We start from the raw sequence: 14922 nt of genomic DNA, 5'->3' as shown, positions 1-14922 counted from the left end.
CTGGGGTAGATTCAATTGTGATCCAGGGGTGGGGAACTTTTGACCTTATGTTTGGAAACTAATCTCCATTTGAGAAGAGGGGCTTTGTGGTGGACTTAATTAAGGTATAGCCTAGGGGTGGAGAAGTATTTAGAACAGAGACTTTGTAATTGATTGAATGATTGGAAGGTCCTGGGGTGGGGTAGTACTTGGAGATTATTTAATCACACTTAGTAAATGCTGTATTTGGAATGATGTCATGTTTTGATCTTCTCTGTTCTTGGTTTGTCACTAAATAAAATAGAGAGCACCTATGCTGGTATTTTGAACCTGGGAAGTTGCCTTTGCTTGGTATTACATTACAACCAGTTGCATCAAACTCAAATGCAAAGACATCCCTTCAGGCTTATTGACTTAGAAAACCACAAATTAATATTATCCATGTTGTATTGCATTTGCATTTATTTTATGACATACTTTTTTTTTGCTTTTTTTTTTTGGAGGGCAATTGGGGTTAAGTAACTTGCCCAAGGTTACACAACTAGTTTTTTTGTGTGGGTGTTAAGGGTCTGAGGAACCGAACTCAGGTTCTCCTAACTCCAGGGGCTGGCACTTTACTCACTGAGCCACCTAGCTGACCCATGCATTTACATTTATTTTGTTATTAAAATTACATTTTAATCTGGTTCTGGAAGCACTTGGGAGTTTTTTGGCCAGCCAACTTGTAAGCCTATTTCTTTTGCCTTCTAGAATATCATATTCTAAGATTGTATCTTGTTTATAAAAATTCTTGCCACCAAAGTGCTTGGCATTGTCAAATAGTTCAACATCAGAAACTAATGTGATTTTGTTAGTGGAAATGACATTAAAGATGTTGCCACTGCCCTAAGAACCAGGGGTCTTTTCACGTAACTTATAGTAGAAACCTTCTATAAATGTTTTCTTCTGCATTAGAATGTGAGCTCCTTGAAATTAAAAAAAAAAATCTCTTTTCTCTTTGTATTTGTTGTTTGGTCATTTCAGTGTATTCGACTCTTTGTGACCCCATTTGGGGTTTTCTTAACAAAGTTACGGAATGGTTTGCATTAAGGTAAGTGACTTGCCCAGGGTCACCTAATTAGAGTTAGGCTGAGGCCAGATTTGAACTCAGGAAGATGAGTCTTCCTGACTCCAGGCTCTATCCATTTCAATATCTAGTTCATCCTTCTCTTTGTATACCTAGCACTTAGTATAGAGCTTTGCACATAGATAGTACTCTACAAATGGCTTATTCATTCATAGTTCATTTATAGTAGATGTTGGCTATAGTTCTGTGGTACTTGAACTACTTCTTTCTGGATGCTTGCTGTATTTTTTCTTCACGTGGGACCTCTGGATTTTGGATATGACATTCCTGGGTCTTTTCCTTTTGAGGTTCCTTTCAGGAAGTGACTTGTGGGCTCTTTCTCATTTGCCCTCTGGTTCTAATAGAACTGGACAGTTTTCCATTTGTTATTTCTTGAAATATATACTGTCCAGTTTTTTTTTTTCCTTTTTAGCATGGTTTTCAGGTAGTTCAATGATTCTTATATTATCTCTCCTTGAACTGTTTTCCAGGTTAGTTGTTTTAATATAATATATCTGATATTTTTTTCTCTTTTCAATCTTTTGATTTTTTTCTCAATATTTCTTGCTATTTCATGGAGTTATTTACTTCCAATTTATCTATTCTAGTTTTCTGGGAGTCTGCTTATTGAGTTGAGTTTACCACGTTTGGTTCTAAGATATTTATGCTTTTTTCCAATTCTTTCTTTCAGAATTTTTGTTTCCTTTTTTCTCTTGGCTCATTTCTTTAGGTATTTATGTAGTCCTTGTGGAAAATCCATCCCCCCCCCCCCCTTTGAATGTATGCTTATAGTTGTTACAGAATTACTTACTCTTTCTTTTTGGAGATCTCTATGCAATGGAGTCTGGGCAAAGAGCCCAGCTATTATACAAGTGTACAGAATGTTCAGCCAATGCAAACCTCACATGAACTTCAGTGCATGTGTAGACAATTTGCTTTTTTGTCTGCTAATCTTGAAATAAAGTGGAAGTATTTTGATTGGCTGTGTAGCCAGAAATCAGGTGCACTCCAAAGTCCTGGTCATCTAGACTAGACTCTGCTTTACTCTGTCTTTTTTATTCTGAGCAGCTATTACAGGACAGAGACATGGTATAAACCTCTGGAGGAATACAGTTCTTAGGCCTTCCCTATCTGAGGCCAAAGTAAGGCCTGTTCTTCTTTGTATCTTTGCTTTTGTTATTTCCTGTTTCAGGTGAAGGAAATTAGAGATGACTATAACCTTGTGAGCTTCAAAAAGTTAGGAAGCTCAGCCATCAAAGTCCATTTGGAGCTGGAGTCCACCTAGGTGGTGAGGACCAAAGCCCTGAGTGATGGGGCCAGGCCAGCAGTAGCTTAGACGCAGTCTTGTCTATCTTTTGACCATGCCATATTTGGAAGTGAACTTGGTGGGACAAACATTATATATAGATTACCTTAAATTTGAGTTCACTCTCCACAGTGTCAGGGATGGCATAGGCATGTATCCCCAGATTTGGGGGGAAATTTTGTTCTTGCCATGTCTTCACAAATTTTCCCTTTTAAAAATCAATCAACTGGTTAAACTAATTAATTAGTTAAATGGAACATTGACATTAATTACTGATAGCTGACAGTGGGAGTAGCACACTGGAAAGGAAGCTTGAGTACAACTGTGAGCTTGGGATGTCCACCACTAAGATATATGAGTTTCATTGCATCAAAGCAATTCTCTTTGCTTCATTTGTCCTTGGATAATTGGCAACTAGATCAGAAGCTCAATGAATGACAGCAAGGAGGAAGGAAAGCCAAAAAGGGATGGATTAAGCCAGAGGTGGTGATTCTGTGACCTCAAGGCCACATGTGGCCCTCTAGGTCCTCAAGTGCAGCCCTTTAACTGAATCCAAACTTCACAGAACAAATCTGCTTAATGAAAGGATTCATTCTATAAAATTTGGACTCAGTCAAAAGGCTGCACCCAAGGAACTAGGTGGCATGAGGCTGCAGGTTCCCCACCTCTGACACGAACCCTTGGGAGCTCAAGTTTCATTTCCTGGAAGGCAACTTCTTAATCAAGATAATGGCAAAAGTTAGAACCATACAATGGAGTGCCATCCCAGACTGGTGCTGTACCACACACTTTCAATCTATGACCTACGAGGTATAGCATAATGACTTTGAACATGAGTCAAGAGAAAACCCTAGTGAGAAACAGATTTTAATTGTCCAAAAAAGTGCAGTGAATGTCTATAAGTATATAACTCATGTTCAATGTATCCACAGAAAGTGCTACAAGCACATGCCATGTACTTGAAGAGTGTAGTCACCAGGAAGATTTCAGAGTTTGTGGACTGTTTCAATCTCTAGTGCTTTAAGAAAAGGTTAGTAGTCATTGATTCATCAGCCCAAATTGAAAAAAGACTTAAACAAGATAGGATATGCTTCCTACTGATGAGGTATGGGCTCTGGGAGCCCCCTTGAGCTCTCCTTGAGTCCTCGAGGTACAGGCTCTTGAACTCAAGTTAAATCATCTCTTTTGATGGGGCATTTGCATGAGGCAATAAGCCTTGCATTTTGGCTGAGCCCAAGTCTCTGTGGCTGGACTTCCCATCCTTGAGCCTATCCACCCTTGAACTGGCCTAGCCCACCATTGTTTGTGGTCTCCAGGTGGCCTCCAGAGACTTCCCACCCTTAGTCACTCATTGACCTCATTAACTCCTCCTGAAGACCCTCCCTAAACTCCTCCCCTAGATCACCCCTAGATTCCTCCTACAACCTTCTGTATATAAGACCCCATCCTGTCTTCATGTTTGTGAAAGTGCCATAGAATGACCTAGCACAGGCTTATTCTGTGTCCAGTACAAGCGAACTTTTAATAAACTTTACTTTTCTTCGGCTAAGAGAAGGCTTGAATCTAATTCATTCGGCAGGACCCGGTGTGTTGGTATTTTGGGGTTTCCAGAGCAACCCTAACCCCTTTTATAGGTAACCTCTTCACTACCATTCTTCCTCCAAACAATAGTCTTAAACATCAAGTTGTTGTTCATTCAATAATTCAATTGTGCCTGTAATCCCCTCTGGTTAGGTGGGGGAAGTGCTATTGAATGAGTTGGGGTCCATGAAAAATGACTTTCCATATGATTACAGAGCTAAGTACTTGCTGAATTTAGCAACTGAACAAACCCCCTTCCTCTGAACCCCATCCCAGCTTCAGTACCCTCAAGGTACAATGGCAGTTCCTTGTATCTCTTTGGCTTTATCAGCTTTTCTTCTGCTCATTTTCCTTACTGAATTTTCTTATACAGGGCTCAGAAAAAAGAAAGAAAGTTCTGGGGTTTGCATATATGAATTTATATTTGGGAGTTCTGGGAAATTATTTAAAATATCAAACACAATCTTTCTCATTGGTTCTGGCCCCCCCCACTTAAACTTAATCTGGTTAGAGGAGTCTAGATTAGGCACTTAATCTAGATTGATTTGAGTTCAAATCAACACTTAATAACTATGTGACCTTAGGCAAATCATTTGACCATCTCCTTTAGTTTCCTTATTTGTATTTTAAATTTTTTTTAAATAAAAAGGAACATTATAAACTTAAATATAAAATACAAAAAGAAAGACATGTCATATGTGAAGAGGTTACCCATAAAGAGGGTTAGGGTTGCTTTGGAGATCCCAAAATTCCAACACACTGGGTCCTGCTAAATGAATTCGACTCAAGTCTTCTCTCAGCTAAAGAAAAGTAAAGTTTATTAAAAGTTTGCTTATATTAGACACAGAATTAAGTCTGTGTTAGGTCATTCTATGGCGCTCTCACAGACATGGAGACAAGATGGGGTCTTATATACAGAAGGTTGTGGGAGAAATCCAGGTGTGGTCTAGGGGAGGAGTTTGGGTAGGGTCTTCAGGAGTTAATGAGGTCAATGAGTGAGTAAGGGTGGGAAGTTGCTGGAGGCTACCTGGAGACTACAAACAATGGTGCAGTGAGCTAGGCCATGTGAGAAGCAATTGTCTCACCAAAAACTCCAGTGAATTCAGGAAAAAAGATTTTTATTCTCATCCTTTCTGAGGGGTGACCTGGCTGACACTCCTTTGTGGGAAAGGGCAAGTAGACAGACATAGGCACACCTTTTGATACAATTACAAAGCCTTTTATTTCTGTTCCTCCCCTGTTCCCCATTGGCTGAGTATGTCAGTGTTAACAGCCTATCCAAAAAATGCCTAAAAACCCACCCCACCTGGGTCTCTATCCCTGTTTACATTTCAATGCCCTCACCCTCCCTCATTTTCTTTATACTTTATTTAGTAAAGAAATGACAAGCTTTAAATAACTTTTAGAACAATTCCAACTTAGGATGTCTGCATCACTCAAATTTTATGATCTTCATAGCATGAGAAAGGGATTTTCTCAATTGCTAAGAGAGTTGGCAAAAGTGTAAGTTGAACATTCAACCTAGGATGTATATGAAAAGTCCCATTATCCAAGACAGTGTCTTGGGTTAATGGGCCTCATCCTTTATGAAACTTCACCTGGTCTGGCAGTTTTTGACACAGGAAAAAGGCCTTCTCAGAGAACAAAGAGAATGAATTCTGAGCTACATCCTCTGACATAAGTTTTATTTCCTGAAGTAACTAATAAGTAAGAGACTTTCTGACAAGTATGACTCCCTAGGTTTGGTAAATTATGTATCACATGATTTCTGTGGAAATAAAATTCAATCATCTCTTACAGATATTGATATTGTTGACCTGAAAGTTTGGTTAAAAGAGGCAAACAAAAAGAGGCTAGGGGTATATAAATTCATATTGTTTATTACCTTAAAGCTTGATGATACATGTATACATGGAGCCAGATTTTAATTCTGACTGTCAGATTAAAGAATGAGAAGCCTTAAATACGTTTTAGAACAATCCCAATTCGGGATGTCTGTGTCACTCAAAATTATGATCTCCATATATGTCTAACCATAGTATGAGAAAGGAATTTTTCTTAATTGAATAGGTGGCAAATACAATAAAATAAGAGAGTTGACAAAGTGTCAATTGAAATTACAACCTAGGACATCTGTTTCTTTTACCATTAATATGACATAACATAGTATATGTCCATAAAATATTAAAATAAGAAAAGTTCCATTATTCAAGATAGTGTCTCGGGTTAGGGTACCTTATCCTTGGTAGTCATTAACAGAAGAATGATTTGGTCAGCTTCACCTAGCCTTGTAGTGTTGACACAGGAAGAGGCATTTTGAGTTCACTCAGAGAGCAAGGCATGTCTAATATGCCTAAGTATTGCAAAGCAATAGATTAAGTAGATTAAGCTCAGAGTGGGCCACAATTCCTCTCTTGATTGACCAAACCAGGTTTTAGACCTTTCTCAGGTCTTGGGGGTTTAAAATGGTTTGGGGAGGAGTCTACAATATATGTATATACACATATATGTATATACACATACATACATAAATACGTAAGCATATACTTTCTCTAGAAGGTCCTACTCCTAATCTTTGTTTTTAGGTTTGTGCATATCTCAACTCCTCTACTTCTACCTGCTACCTTGCCCTTCTATTACTTAACCTACCCCTCACTCCAGCAATCCTTCTCTTATCCTCCTATACCCCCAAATCTAAAGAACCTTCTATATCCCTCTTTTAACCTGTTCCCTCACCTTCCTCTCTAAAGATCCCTCCTTTATCCTCTCCCTACTCCCTATTCCCTCAGTTTTATTTCTTTCTAAATTTAGAACACTTTTATATTCTTCTAGATGTATATGTATTTTCCCCTCTTAAACCCATTCCCCATTGTTTTTGGGGAGGCACCCATTTGACATTACTCTTTGGAGAAGAAGAAGATTTCTTTGCTTCAATATCTTCCTCTGAAGATGAACTCTGGTCTTTATTCCCATAGTAGCTTCCTATGGTTGAATTCTTTCTCCTTTGCCTGTGCTTTTTTTTTTTTTTTGTAATAATTTAGTTTTTATAATCACCTCTAGTCCTGGGGTATGGGGGATGGTGCCTCTGGCCTCTGATCCTCTTCAGTTCTCCCCTCTGACCTTGAACTCCAGACTCCTGTAAGTGCCCACAGTCAGGGCATCCCTGCCTCACTCCTTCTGTACTACCACTCCCATCGCTCTCCACAGCACAGTCGGGTCTGGCTTTCCTTTTCGACAGAGGTTCCCTAGATCTTCCCCAGGTTAGACTCCCAACTCCCCTCACTATCCCAGGGGTATAAGTTCCTGTGGCTGGGACCAAGGAAGCTTCTCAAACCCACTAACCCCAGGGTTTGCCCTTGTTGTTTAAGAGTTTGCCACTATTTGTTAAAGTGGACCCTAGCCTGGAGGGGTTTATTCTATTTTTTTTTTTTTTTGCTTTTTGGAGGGCAGTTGGGGTTAAGTAACTTGTCCAAGGTCACATGGCTAGGGTTGTGTGTGTGTGTGTGTGTGTGTGTAAGTGTCTGAGGCTGGATCTGAACCAGGTCCTCCTGACTTCGGGGCTGCTTTACTCACTGCACCACCTAGACGCCCCCTGGAGGTGTTTATTCTTCACAGGGAGGAAGTCTCATCCTGAGATTTTTCTTCAGGTCTTCTCTGATTGTCCCAAGAGGACCCCTGTTCTGCCTCTACTCTTATTTGTTTTCACAAGTAGGCACTATTTTATCTCTTTTGTGAAGGAAAATCTTGACATTTTCTGACCTACTCTGCCATATTCCCAGAATCCTCCACTTTATCTTGGGGATAATAACAACATTTACCTCTCAGGGTGATTTTTGAGAATAAAATGAGATAATATTTGTAAGATGCTTTGTTAACCTTAAAACAAATACTATCTATTATTATTGTTATTATTCATGTGAGGAAAACTTTTAAACTTGGACATAGTAAGAAGAAACTATGACTCAATTAGCACTTTAAGAAATATAGAAATTTTAATAAGCATGTGCAAAGAATATAATTTCATTTGCAGGATGGAGTAGTACCATAGCTGGCAGGGTATTTGGTCCCTTTTATTTCCCTTCCCATCCTCCATCCCTTTTCATATTTTCTGAGGGGTGATGAGAAGGAAATAGTCAGATTGTTAAATGGGAAAATACATGTTTGTTTGTTTTTTCTTGTAAAAATTTATTTAGAAAAAAAATCAATTTTTTTATTTTTTGTGTCAAAGAGACAGCAGTCTCTTTGCTAGCCATGAGGCAGGACGCTGTTGCTTTGCAAATACCAGGATCTGGTTGGCAGTCTTTGGGTGAGTGGGAGCATTAGCATAGCAGAGCTTGTGGCCACAGTGGAAAGGGGACCCTTTTCACAGTTTTAGAGCAGAAAAGAATGCTTGTGGTCATTCACAGACTAGAGCACAGGCCAGGAGAGGAGTAAACACATCATACCACCTCGGAAGAGCTGAAAACTTATAGGTCCCTAGAAATCTCTCTGAAAACAGCTGCACAAAACCACTGAAGCTTGGGACAGTTTGCCCTCCGCAATGGAAGCAGAGCCCTACTTTAACAAAGACTTAAAAAGTCAACTTATAGGTTGGGGGAAATGAGCAAACAACAGAAAAAAAAATCTCTGACTATGGAAACTTACTTTGGTGACAAGGAAGATCAAAACACACACTCAGAAGACTACAAAGTAAAATCACCTATATCCAAAATCTCCAAGAAAAATATGAATTGGTTTCAGGCCATAGAAGTGCTTGAAAAGGATTTTGAAAATCAAGTAAGAGAAGTACAGAAAAATTGGGAAGAGAAATGAGAATGATGTAAGAAAATAATGAAAAACAAGTCAACATTTGATAAAGGAGACCCAAAAATTACTTAATAAAATAACATTAAATGAATACAACACTGGCCCTGGAGTCAGGAGGACCTGACTTCAAATCCAGCCTCAGACACTTAACACTTACTAGCCGTGTAACCTTGGGCAAGTCACTTAACCCCAATTGTCCTGCCTTCCCCCCTCCAAAAAGAAAAAAAGAAAAGAAAAGAACATTAAAAAATAGGCTAGACCAAATGGCAAAAGAGGTCCAAAAAACCAATAAGGAGAAGAATGCTTTTAAAAGCAGAATTGGCCAAATGGAAAAGGAGGTTCAAAAGCTCACTGAAGAAAGTAATTCCTTGAAAATTAGAATGGAGCAAATGGAAGCTGATATAGAATGAAAAAAAAAGACAATGTAAAATACCTCACTGGAAAAATAACTGACCTGGAAAATAGATCCAGGAGAGATAACTTAAAAATTATTGGATTACCTGAAAGCCATGATCAAAAAAAGAACCTACACATCATCTTTGAAGAAATTATCAAGGAAAACTGCCCTGATATTCTAGAACTAGAGGGTAAAATAGGAATTGAAAGAATTCAGCCATCATCTCCTGAAAGAGATACCAAAATAAAAACTGCCAGGAATATTATAGGCAACTTCCAGAGTTCCCAGGTCAAGGAGAAAATATTGCAAGAAGCCAGAAAGAAATAATTCAAGTATTGTGGAATTGCAATCAGAACAGCACAAGATTTAGCAGCTTCTATATTAAAGTATTGAAGGGCTAGCAATATGATATTCTAGAAGTCAAAGGAGCTAGGATTACAACCAAGAATCACCAACCCAGCAAAACTGAGTTTAATCCATGAGGAGAAATATTGATATTCAATGAAATAGAGGCATTTAATGCATTCTTGAGAAAAGACCAGAGCTAAATAGAAAATTTGACTTTCAAATACAAAACTCAAGAGAAGCATGAAAAGATAAATAGGAAAAAGAAATCATAAGGGACTTATTAAATTTAAACTGTTTACAATCCTACATGGAAAGATTACATTTGTAACTCATAACACCTTTCTCATTATTAGGGTAACTAGAAAGAATATATATAGATAGAGGGCACAAATGTGACTTGAATATGAAGGGATGATATCTAAAAAATAAAATTAACGGATGAGAGAGGAAAGAGAAAGGGAGAAGTAGAATGTGGGGCAGTTATCTCACATAAAAGAGGTCAGAAAAAGCTTTTACGATAGAGTGGAAGAGGAGGGATGTGAGAGGGAAGGAGTGAATCTTATTCTCATCAGAATTGGCTTAAAGAGGGAATAACATACAAACTCACTTGGGTATAGAAATCTATCTTACAGGAAAGTAGAGGGGAAGGGGATAAGAAAAGGAGGGGAGTGTGATAGAAGGGAGGGTAGATTGGGGGAGGGGGTAATCAGAAACAAACACTTTTGAGGAGGGTCAGGGTAAAAGAGAACAGAATAAATGAGGAGCAAGAAAGGGTGGAGGGAAATATATTAGTTTTTCACAATGTGACTATTATGGAAGTGTTTTGCATGACTATACTTGTATAACCTATATCAAATTGATTGCCATCTCAACAAGGGTGTGGGGTGGGAGGAAGGGAGAGAATTTGGAACTGAAAGTTTTAAAAACAAATATGAAAAACTGTTTTTTTAATATGTAACTGGGGAAAAAATAAAATACCAAATAAAAATTTTTTAAAAGCTACTTTGAATTCTATTTTGCACATTTTGCTATAAATTTAAATTTACAGTCTCTGCCAGTATCACTCCATGCCTTCCCTAGTTTGCTGCATTCTAGTATAGTGTACACAGCTTCTAATGACAAAGCTTTAGTCATTAGAGGAAAAGAGGAAGAAGGAAACAAAGGAAAAGAAGCCAAAAGGGGTGTTGACAACCCAGGCATCTCATGGTAACAGACCAACAGTTTGCATCCCGTTAGCTCTTGGCAATTTCTGACCAAGACTCCACTGTAAATATTGTCAATACAGAGCACTGGCAGACCTTGAGTCTATTATGCAACACTTGTTTTTTATCTCATTAATATATCACTATTTGTTTACCAGTTCTTTTATTGTTGGACATTTAGGTTGTTTCTAGTTTGGGAACAATTATAAATAATGTTGCTACGTCCATAGAGATGGAAAACAAGTTGGGCCCAGAGATGAAAAAGGAGATGGGACTGAATTGTCTTTGGGAAATTGGAGAAGAGAAAGGAATAAACATTTTTATACAGCACCTACTATGGACCAGGCACTATGCTAAGCACTTTTTACTCATTTAATCCTCATCATAACCCTGAAAGTTTAAAGGCTACCACCCCCATTTTACAGCTGAGGAAATTGAGACAAATAGAGCTCAAGTGACTTGTCCGAAAGTCACAAAACTAGTGAGAGTCTTAGACTGGAGTTTAACTCAGGACTTCCTGGCTCTAGGTGCAGCCCTCTATCCACTACTCTATTAGCTGTTTCTGCAGCAAAAAATGCAGAGCACTTTTGACAGCTCCAGGCTTCCCATAATAATAACGGTCTGTCTTTTCAACACAGACATTATGAAAGTGTTGCAGTATATCAGTGATGTTGCAGTTTGGGGTGCTGGGAACCCTAAAATGCAAGGGTATGGGGATGGCAGGTGTCAGCCTTGAAAGAATGTGACCACTCAAACTTTCTTTCAGTCTAAGTAGGAGGTGATTCTAAGTGAATCTGAGCTATTGTAATACCAATAGGAGGGGACAGAGTTCCTAGGGATCTGCAATTTAATGGGAGTAAGATTGGTACTTGTTTATAAGAAAAGAACATGAGAGGATCTGGATGGGATTAAGGAGTGGTAAATAGCCTGGGGTGGCCCAGGGGCAACAGAGAAAGAGTCTAGGTGTGTTTAGGGAGTATCAAATAATCTAGGAAGGCTGAGGTGGGCCAGATGCTTTGGGCAAAGGCACCAGCGATCTGGGCTACTGAAACGTATGGGAAAATTCCGGGTCCAGGTCCTATTACCTCATCATGTGAGACCTGGAACACTACTGACTCTGAAGAACTAAGGAGGAGCATAGATGGAGGACAATGGAAGGTCCAAATGGTGGAAGTGAGCAGGCTGCAACAAACAACTGAGAAGGAACTCTGAAGAACAGGAGTAATGGAAATCATTGAAGACTTGTATGGCAGACAGGGAAAATGGGAGTGAGAGTCATGGAATCAGGAAGACCTGAGTTCAAATTTGACCTCAGACACTTACTTAGCTATGTGACCCTGGACGAGTTACTTAAATCTCTGTTTGCCTCATTTTCCTCATCTGTAAAATGGGGATAATAATGGCAGCTACCTCCTAGGATTGATGTGAGGATCAAATGAGATAATATTTTTAAAATGATTAGCACAGCGTCTGGCATATAGTAAGTACTATATAAACGTTAGATATTCTTCTTTTTATTATTCTTGCAGGGAGAGTGAGGTATGACAGGTAGATGGCTAGAGAACATTACTGGTAACCTCATGTTCTTGGAAGAAATCTAGGAAGACCTCCAGAGCACTGGGTGGCAAGCTTGTGGTAAACTTTTGGGAGGACAGGGACAAGTCTCACAGTATGGGCGAAAATAGATAATTTGGAATTTATGTTACTGGGAAGAACTCCCAACTTGGCAAGATCATAGAACCATTTAAGTATTTGAGCAGAGCTGCCATGAATATCTTTGAACAAATAACTTTTTAAAAAATTTCAATAGCACATTATTGGTAAATCTTTGGAGTTTGCTGATAGCATATATAGAGGAGATGAATCTGACATTTTTTTTTACTGACTAATCTGGTAAGCCCTATGGCTCTGCAATATATCCTTTGGTCTTACTGTTTCTGAGAAGGAGTACTGCTACTAGTAGTAACCAGTAGAAGTGCTTGCTAATTACTACTTTTGTGAATATTCCTTGAGTAGTTTCCTAAAAAAAATTGTGGCTAGTCTTCCTTTGAATTTATCAGATAATCTGATAACTCTTAAATTGCCTCTCTGACTGCTAGGATATGCTTCTTTGCAGTAAAACTTTTTAAGCCTATGACTGTCTTTTGATCTTTTTTTGGTAGATGTTCTTCTGCTTCTGAGAACTGGCCTTCCAGTCCAAGAATTTTGTTTGCCAGTGATTCAATGCCTTTATTTAAAAACTTCCATCATTTTCTTCACATTATTGATCTTTGTTTATCGTATTTCAGTTTTAGTAATGATTTGTCCTTAATTTCTTAATGCCAGCTACTCCCTCATTTTCTTTATGGTGTATTGTACAAAATCATTATTATCCAAGATGATATAGCATGTGCTGTTTCTAGTTGGAATTGGTATTGAAATTAATTAGTTGCTGTTTTTTCTTTCTGGTGGCTTCTCTTTGGGATATTTTAATTCATGGTATTTATTTAGCTAGTGGATAGAATGCTGGGTCTGAAGTCAGTAAGATCCAAGTTCAAATCTAGCTTCAGACTCTTACTAACTTTGTAACCCTGGACAGGTCGCTTAACCTATCAGTTACAAAAGGGGTATTGACGTGCATTGGTAGAGGGAGTCTCCTCACCAGGGTGTACCCCTATGGCAATGAAATCATAGGTCTAGAACTTATCCCCATCTCTGTCCATGGTATGCTAAAAAAAAGTTTGTCTTGCATTATTCATTAAGCTACTATTTAGTATGGTGTAATGGAGAAGGATTTGGATTTGTGCTAGATTTGGATTCACAGGCCTTTAATTTGATCCCCCATGCTACTATCTACTACTTATTTGACACTGGGCAAGTCACTTAACCTTTCTAGCTTAAGTTTCCTCCTTTGCATAAAATGTTGTTTTTGAGTCATGTCCAGCTCTCCATGACCCTATTTAGGTTTTCTTGGCAAAGATACTGGTTTGCCATTTCCTTCTCCAGTTTATTTTACAGATGAGGAAACTGAGGCAAACAAAGTTGAGTGACTTGCCCAGGGTCACACAGCTAGTAAATGACTAAGGCTGAATTTGAACTCAAGTCTTCCCTACTCCAGGTCTAGGGCTGTATCTGCTGCACCTAACTGCCTAAAATAAGAGTAGATAGTAATATAGACTAGATGGTAATAATAAGAGTTTTTAGTATAAACACTTTAAAGTTTACAAAACCATCCAAATAAATCATCTCATTTGCTCCTCACAAAGAACCTGTCAGATAGGTACTCCTAGGGTTATCACACCCATTTTACAGAGAAATAAACTGAGTCTGGGAGAAGTGATTTGTCCTTGGTCATAGGTCTCTCTTGACTCCAAGCCTAGTACTTATAGTACTCTACCATATACTATGCTGCCTCCCCCTTAGATTGCCTCTAAAATTTCTTCAGCTCTAAATCTATGATCCTTTGACCTTATATTTTGTGTCAAGCTATTGTTTGTCATGAATTATATTCAACTTGTGGATATGGTTAGTATGAGATCAATGTCAAAGGTTAAGAGCTCAAATCATGGTATCCTATGGGAAGCCTTTAGTGGCTAACACAGTGTTCAGTTTGACTTTATCTACTGGGCAAATGTCCCTTGAAGAAAATTTTAGGATGGTCTGTATTTTCAAGGAAAGTGACAAAAGTGAAACATAATTATGACAGTATGATGGTTGTGGACTGAAGCTGTGGAATGGGAGGCAGAAAGAAACGTGAGTTACATAAAGGTTGTGAGGATTTGGCAGGACTGTGTCATGATGTGAAAGATTGGAGGATTGGAAAAGGTCTGGCCAAACTTCTGTTCAGGGATCTGGTTTGAGTAGTGCCATGCAACTTGCTTCCTTCAACTTTGCTAAGTGGAGGTATGCAATAAAACTAATTGAAATGCACAATTAACAGTCTCAGTTCCTTTGTTAACCTGTAACTCCAACCCTTTGTGAGACATGATGGAAGGAGGATATGTCTGGAATATGGGGTTTAGCTCTAACAGTTTATAATGCCCAAATATCTTATACATCATAGGAAAAGAAATGGACATCATTTTCCCAAAGGGCAGTGACTGTCACTTTACAGTGCCTGAGATAATTTATTCCTTGTCACAATTTTTTCTGAGGTCAGTTCTAACTGAAGCTTTTTGGCACTTATCTAAATTCTGTTGTAGAATAGCAGGGGAGCCTT

Source organism: Petaurus breviceps, unplaced genomic scaffold (genome assembly GCF_028583685.1).
Source record: "Petaurus breviceps papuanus isolate PSGF00001 unplaced genomic scaffold, PetGlider_PUasm1.0 470, whole genome shotgun sequence".
NCBI lineage: Eukaryota > Metazoa > Chordata > Mammalia > Diprotodontia > Petauridae > Petaurus > Petaurus breviceps.
Note: the sequence above shows the minus strand (reverse complement) of the source record.